The following is a 6,269-nucleotide window of genomic DNA, read 5'->3' as shown; positions in this document are numbered from 1 at the left end:
AGACCCCTAGCCTCACTGCTTTAGACCAGACCCCTAGCCTCACTGCTTTAGACCAGGCCCCTAGCCTCACTGCTTTAGACCAGACCCCTAGCCTCACTGCTTTAGACCAGGCCCCTAGCCTCACTGCTTTAGACCAGGCCCCTAGCCTCACTGCTTTAGACCAGACCCCTAGCCTCACTGCTTTAGACCAGGCCCCTAGCCTCACTGCTTTAGACCAGGCCCCTAGCCTCACTGCTTTAGACCAGGCCCCTAGCCTCACTGCTTTAGACCAGGCCCCTAGCCTCACTGCTTTAGACCAGGCCCCTAGCCTCACTGCTTTAGACCAGGCCCCTAGCCTCACTGCTTTAGACCAGACCCCTAGCCTCACTGCTTTAGACCAGGCCCCTAGCCTCACTGCTTTAGACCAGGCCCCTAGCCTCACTGCTTTAGACCAGGCCCCTAGACTCACTGCTTTAGACCAGACCCCTAGCCTCACTTCTTTAGACCAGGCCCCTAGCCTCACTGCTTTAGACCAGGCCCCTAGCCTCACTGCTTTAGACCAGACCCCTAGCCTCACTGCTTTAGACCAGGCCCCTAGCCTCACTGCTTTAGACCAGGCCCCTAGCCTCACTGCTTTAGACCAGGCCCCTAGCCTCACTGCTTTAGACCAGGCCCCTAGCCTCACTGCTTTAGACCAGGCCCCTAGCCTCACTGCTTTAGACCAGGCCCCTAGCCTCACTGCTTTAGACCAGGCCCCTAGCCTCACTGCTTTAGACCAGGCCCCTAGCCTCACTGCTTTAGACCAGGCCCCTAGCCTCACTGCTTTAGACCAGGCCCCTAGCCTCACTGCTTTAGACCAGGCCCCTAGCCTCACTGCTTTAGACCAGGCCCCTAGCCTCACTGCTTTAGACCAGGCCCCTAGCCTCACTGCTTTAGACCAGGCCCCTAGCCTCACTGCTTTAGACCAGGCCCCTAGCCTGCCCACTGTCTTTAGACCAGGCCCCTAGCCTGCACTGTTTTAGACCAGGCCCCTAGCCTCACTGTTTTAGACCAGGCCCCTAGCCTCACTGTTTTAGACCAGGCCCCTAGCCTCACTGCTTTAGACCAGGCCCCTAGCCTCACTGCTTTAGACCAGGCCCCTAGCCTCACTGCTTTAGACCAGGCCCCTAGCCTGCATTGCTTTAGACCAGGCCCCTAGCCTGCATTGCTTTAGACCAGGCCCCTAGCCTGCATTGCTTTAGACCAGGCCCCTAGCCTCACTGCTTTAGACCAGGCCCCTAGCCTCACTGCTTTAGACCAGGCCCCTAGCCTGCACTGCTTTAGACCAGGCCCCTAGCCTGCCTCACTGCTTTAGACCAGGCCCCTAGCCTGCCTCACTGCTTTAGACCAGGCCCCTAGCCTGCCTCACTGCTTTAGACCAGGCCCCTTGCTGACTTGCCTTGTTAAAATAAATTGCCCTAGACCAGTGTTTCTCAAACCTCTCCTTGGTCAACCCCAGACGTTTCACCATTTTTATTGTAGCCCTGAACTAGCTCACCTGATTTACCTAGTCAAAGGATTGCTGATTAGTTGACCAGGTGTGATGGCTCTGGAATAGATCATGGAATGGCTGGGGGTCCCAGAGGAGCGGTTTGAGAACTGGTCTAAAGCAGTGATGCTAGGGCCCTAGACACTATATGGGGAATAGGGTGTGATTTTTGCAACTCATATTGTATTACAACTGTCCACCAGAGGGCAGAATGACAGTTTTCTTTACAACGAATGAATTTGTGCTCGAGACAACAGACATGTTCACCCTGTAATTTAGGGATTTTCTATTTCCCCTCCAAAGGGAAACTACACTACTATTCTAGTGGTCTGTGTTCCATTAGTATGGGTGGGGAAGGAGACATTACATTGGTTATGTTCCCATGCTCAGACATACGCCTGATCTGACAAGGCAGGGAAAGGTATTCTCTACGTATCAGCTAACCACATATATTATAGCAGTCTGGCACGCAACCGTTCCATGCAACATCTGAGCAAGGGAACGCGACACTAATGCTGTGTGCAGTCTCATAGAAATGCAACAACCTCTGCACTCATTCTCACTTAAATACTCTGGTCAAATACTTTACAAGTGACATGGTTGTCCATGGCAATTTCAACAGTGAACTAACACACAGAGCATTCGGAAAGTATTCAGACCCCTTCCCTTTTCCCACCTTTTGTTACGTTACAACTTTATTCTAAAATGTATTAAATGCTTTTTTTCTCTCTAATCAATCGACACACAATACCCCACAATGATGAAGCAAAAACAGGTTTTTAGAAATTTTTGCAAATGTATTAAAAATAAAACTGATATCACATATACATAAGTAATCAGACCCTTTACTCAGTACTTTGTTGAAGCACCTTTGGCAGCGATTACAGCTGCTAATGGTGTGAGGAGTCTTCTTGGGTATGACGCTACAAGCTTGTATTTGGGGAGTTTCTTCTCTGCAGATCCTCTCAAGCTCTGTCAGGTTGGATGGGGTGCGTTGCTGCACAGCTATTTTCAGGTCTCTCCAGAGATGTTTGATTGGGTTCAAGTCCAGGCTCTGGCTGGGCCACTCAAGGACATTCAGTCTTGTCCTGAAGCCACTCCTGCGTTGTCTTGGCTGTGTGCTTAGGGTCGTTGTCCTGTTGGAAGGTGAACCTTCTGGAGCAGGTTTTCATCAAGGAACTCTCTGTACTTTGCTCCGCTCATCTTTCTCTCGATCCTGACTAGTCTCCCAGTCCCTACCGCTGAGAAACATCCCCACGCCTCCACCATGCTTCACCATAGGGATGGTGCCAGGTTTCCTCCAGTCGTGACACTTTACATTCAGGCCACAGAGTTCAATCTTGGTTTCATCAGACCAGATAATCTTATTTCTCATGGTCTGAGAGTCCTTTAGGTGCCTTTTGGCAAAATTGAAGCGGGCTGTCATGTGTCTTTTACTGAGGAGTGGCTTCCGTCTGGCAACAGTACCATAAAGGCCTGATTGGTGGAGTGATGCAGAGATGGTTGTCCTTCTGGAAGATTCTCCCATCTCCACAGAGGAACTCTGGAGCTCTGCCAGAGTGACCATCGGCCCTTCTTCCCCGATTGTTCAGTTTGGGCAGGCAGCCAGCTCTAGGAAGTGTCTTGGTGGGTCCAAACTTCTTCCATTTAAGAATGATCATTTTAGTCATTTAGCAGACGCTCTTATCCAGAGCGACTTACAGTCGTGAATGCATACATTTCAAACTTTTTTTTTTTTTTTTTTTTTGTACTGGCCCCCCGTGGGAATCGAACCCACAACCCTGGCGTTGCAAACACCATGCTCTACCAACTGAGCCACAGGGAAGACGAGCGAAAACAGGTTTAGAATTATGGAGGCCACTGTGTTCTTGCTGCAGGCATGTTTTGGTGCCCTTCCCCAGATCTGTGCCTCAACACAATCATGTCTCTGAGCTCTACGGACAATTCCTTCGACCTCATGGATTGGTTTTTGCTCTGACATGTACTGTCAACTGTGGGACCTTATATAGACAGGTGTGCGTCTTTCCAAATCATGTCCAATCAATTAAATTTACCACAGGTGGACTCCAATCAAGTTGTAGAAACATCTCAAGTATTATCAATGGAAACAGGATGCACCTGAGCTCAATTTCGAGTCTCATAGCAAAGGGTCTGAATACTTATGTAAATAAGGTATCTGTTTTTTATACATTTTAATTCTAAACCTGTTTTTTTGCTTTGTCATTATGGGGTACTGTGTGTAGATTGATGAGGAAAAACATTGATTTAATTCATTTTAGAATAAGGCTTTAACGTAACAAAATCTGGGAAGGGGTTTGAATACTTTCCAAATGCACTGTATCTAGAAGTGAGCGACATAAGACAAACTGATCTGGAAGGAATCAGAAAAGCCTTGACCTTGCAGCTGTCATTGTTCTTTCAAATGATTATTTGTGTGACTGAAAAATATTGCTGTCCTCAGCCACACAGTCGCAGGGCTTCTAGAAATTCTGATGATCCTCATGGGCAGGGCTTCTAGGTGTTATGACAGGGCTTCTAGGTGTTATGATGGTCATCAGACTGGGCAGGGCTTCTAGAAGATCTGATGGTCCTCATGGACAGGGCTTCTAGGTGTTATGATGGTCCTCATGGACAGGGTTTCTAGATGTTATGATGGTCCTCAGCTGGGCAGGGCTTCTAGATGTTATGATGGTCCTCATGGGCAGGGCTTCTAGAAGATCTGATGGTCCTCATGGGCAGGGCTTCTAGAAGATCTGATGATCCTCATGGACAGGGCTTCTAGGTGTTATGATGGTCATCAGACTGGGCAGGGCTTCTAAACTCAGCAAAAAAAAGTAACGTCCTCTCACTGTCAACTGCGTTGATTTTCAGCAAAATTAACATGTGTAAATATTTGTATGACCATAACAAGATTCAACAACTGAGACATAAACTGAACAAGTTCCACAGACATGTGACTAACAGAAATTGAATAATGTGTCCCTGAACAAAGGGGATGGGGGGGGGGTCAAAATCAAAAGTAACAGTCAGTATCTGGTGTGGCCACAAGCTGCATTAAGTACTGCAGTGTATCTCCTAATGGACTGCACCAGATTTGCCAGTTCTTTCTGTGAGATGTTACCCCACTCTTCCACCAAGCACCTGCAAGTTCCTGGACATTTCTGGGAGGAATGGCCCTAGCCCTCACCCTCCGATCCAACAGGTCCCAGATGTGCTCAATGGGTTTGAGATCCGGGCTCTTCGCTGGCCATGGCAGAACACTGACACTCCTGTCTTGCAGGAAATCACGCACAGAACGAGCAGTATGGCTGGTGGCATTGTCATGCTGGAGGGTCATGTCAGGATGAGCCTGCAGGAAGGGTACCACATGAGGGAGGAGGATGTCTTCTCTGTAACGCACAGCGTTGAGATTGCCTGCAATGACAACAAGCTCAGTCCGATGATGCTGTGACACACCGCCCCAGACCATGACGGACCGCTCCAGAGTACAGGCCTCGGTGTAACGCTCATTCCTTTGACGATAAACGGGAATCCGACCATCACCCCTGGTGAGACAAAACCGCGACTCGCCAGTGAAGAGCACTTTTTGCCAGTCCTGTCTGGTCCAGCGACAGTGGGTTTGTGCCCATAGGTGACGTTGTTGCCAGTGATATCTGGTGAGTACCTGCCTTACAACAGGCCTACAAGTCCTCAGTACAGTCTCTCTCAGCCTATTGCGGACAGTCTGAGCACTGATGGAGGGATTGTGCGTTCTTTGTGTAACTCGGGCAGTTGTTGTTGCCATCCTGTACCTGTCCCTCGGGTGTGATGTTCGGATGTACTGATCCTGTGCAGGTGTTGTTACACGTGGTCTGCCACTGCGAGGACGATCAGCATGTCCGTCCTGTCTCCCTGTAGCGCTGTCTTAGGCGTCTCACAGCACGGACATGGCAATTTATTGCCCTGGCCACATCTGCAGTCCTCATGCCTCCTTGCAGCATGCCTAAGGCACGTTCACGCAGATGAGCAGGGACCCTGGGCATCTTTCTTTTGGTGTTTTTCAGAGTCAGTAGAAAGGCCTCTTTAGTGTCCTAAGAGTTCATAGCTGTGACCTTAATTGCCTACCGTCTGTAAGCTGTTAGTGTCTTAACGACCGTTCCATAGGTGCATGTTCATTAATTGTTTATGGTTCATTGAACAATCATGGGAAACAGTGTTTAAACCCTTTACAATGAAGATCTGTGAAGTTATTAGGATTTTTACAAATGATCTTTGAAAGACAGGGTCCTGAAAAAGCGACGTTTCTTTTTTTGCTGAGTTTAGATGTTATGATGGTTCCTTATTACAGGGCGTCCATCCTAAAGTGTTGTATGTTTACTTCCTCGATTTATTTTTTATTATAATAACAGAGCATTTTCTAAATTAAAACTGATGCCCTGCAACTGGACATTTTATTGGACTCCTGTTTCCACATATCGAGGATGAAGACTGCGTTGCTGAGATTGGTTGAAAATTCTCTATGATGCACCAAACAGTACCTATCATTTAACTGCCAGTAATGGAGACCAACAATCTGTGGTTAAATCACACTAACTGGTGTAACAGTCTGTGGCTAAGAGAACTGGTGATCAGCAGATGATGGGAGAGGTGGTCATGATGAAACTGCCATTCACAAAGGAACACACTAAGTTCAGGGAATACTTGCACAGCTGTGGGAGGAGTGTTGTCATGATCGATCAAACTGCCATTCAGCTCCTCATGAATCATCTGCTTGAAATCCAGC

Source organism: Salmo salar, chromosome 19, assembly GCF_965601325.2.
Source record: "Salmo salar chromosome 19, fSalSal1, whole genome shotgun sequence".
Classification (NCBI taxonomy): Eukaryota; Metazoa; Chordata; class Actinopteri; order Salmoniformes; family Salmonidae; genus Salmo; species Salmo salar.
Note: the sequence above shows the minus strand (reverse complement) of the source record.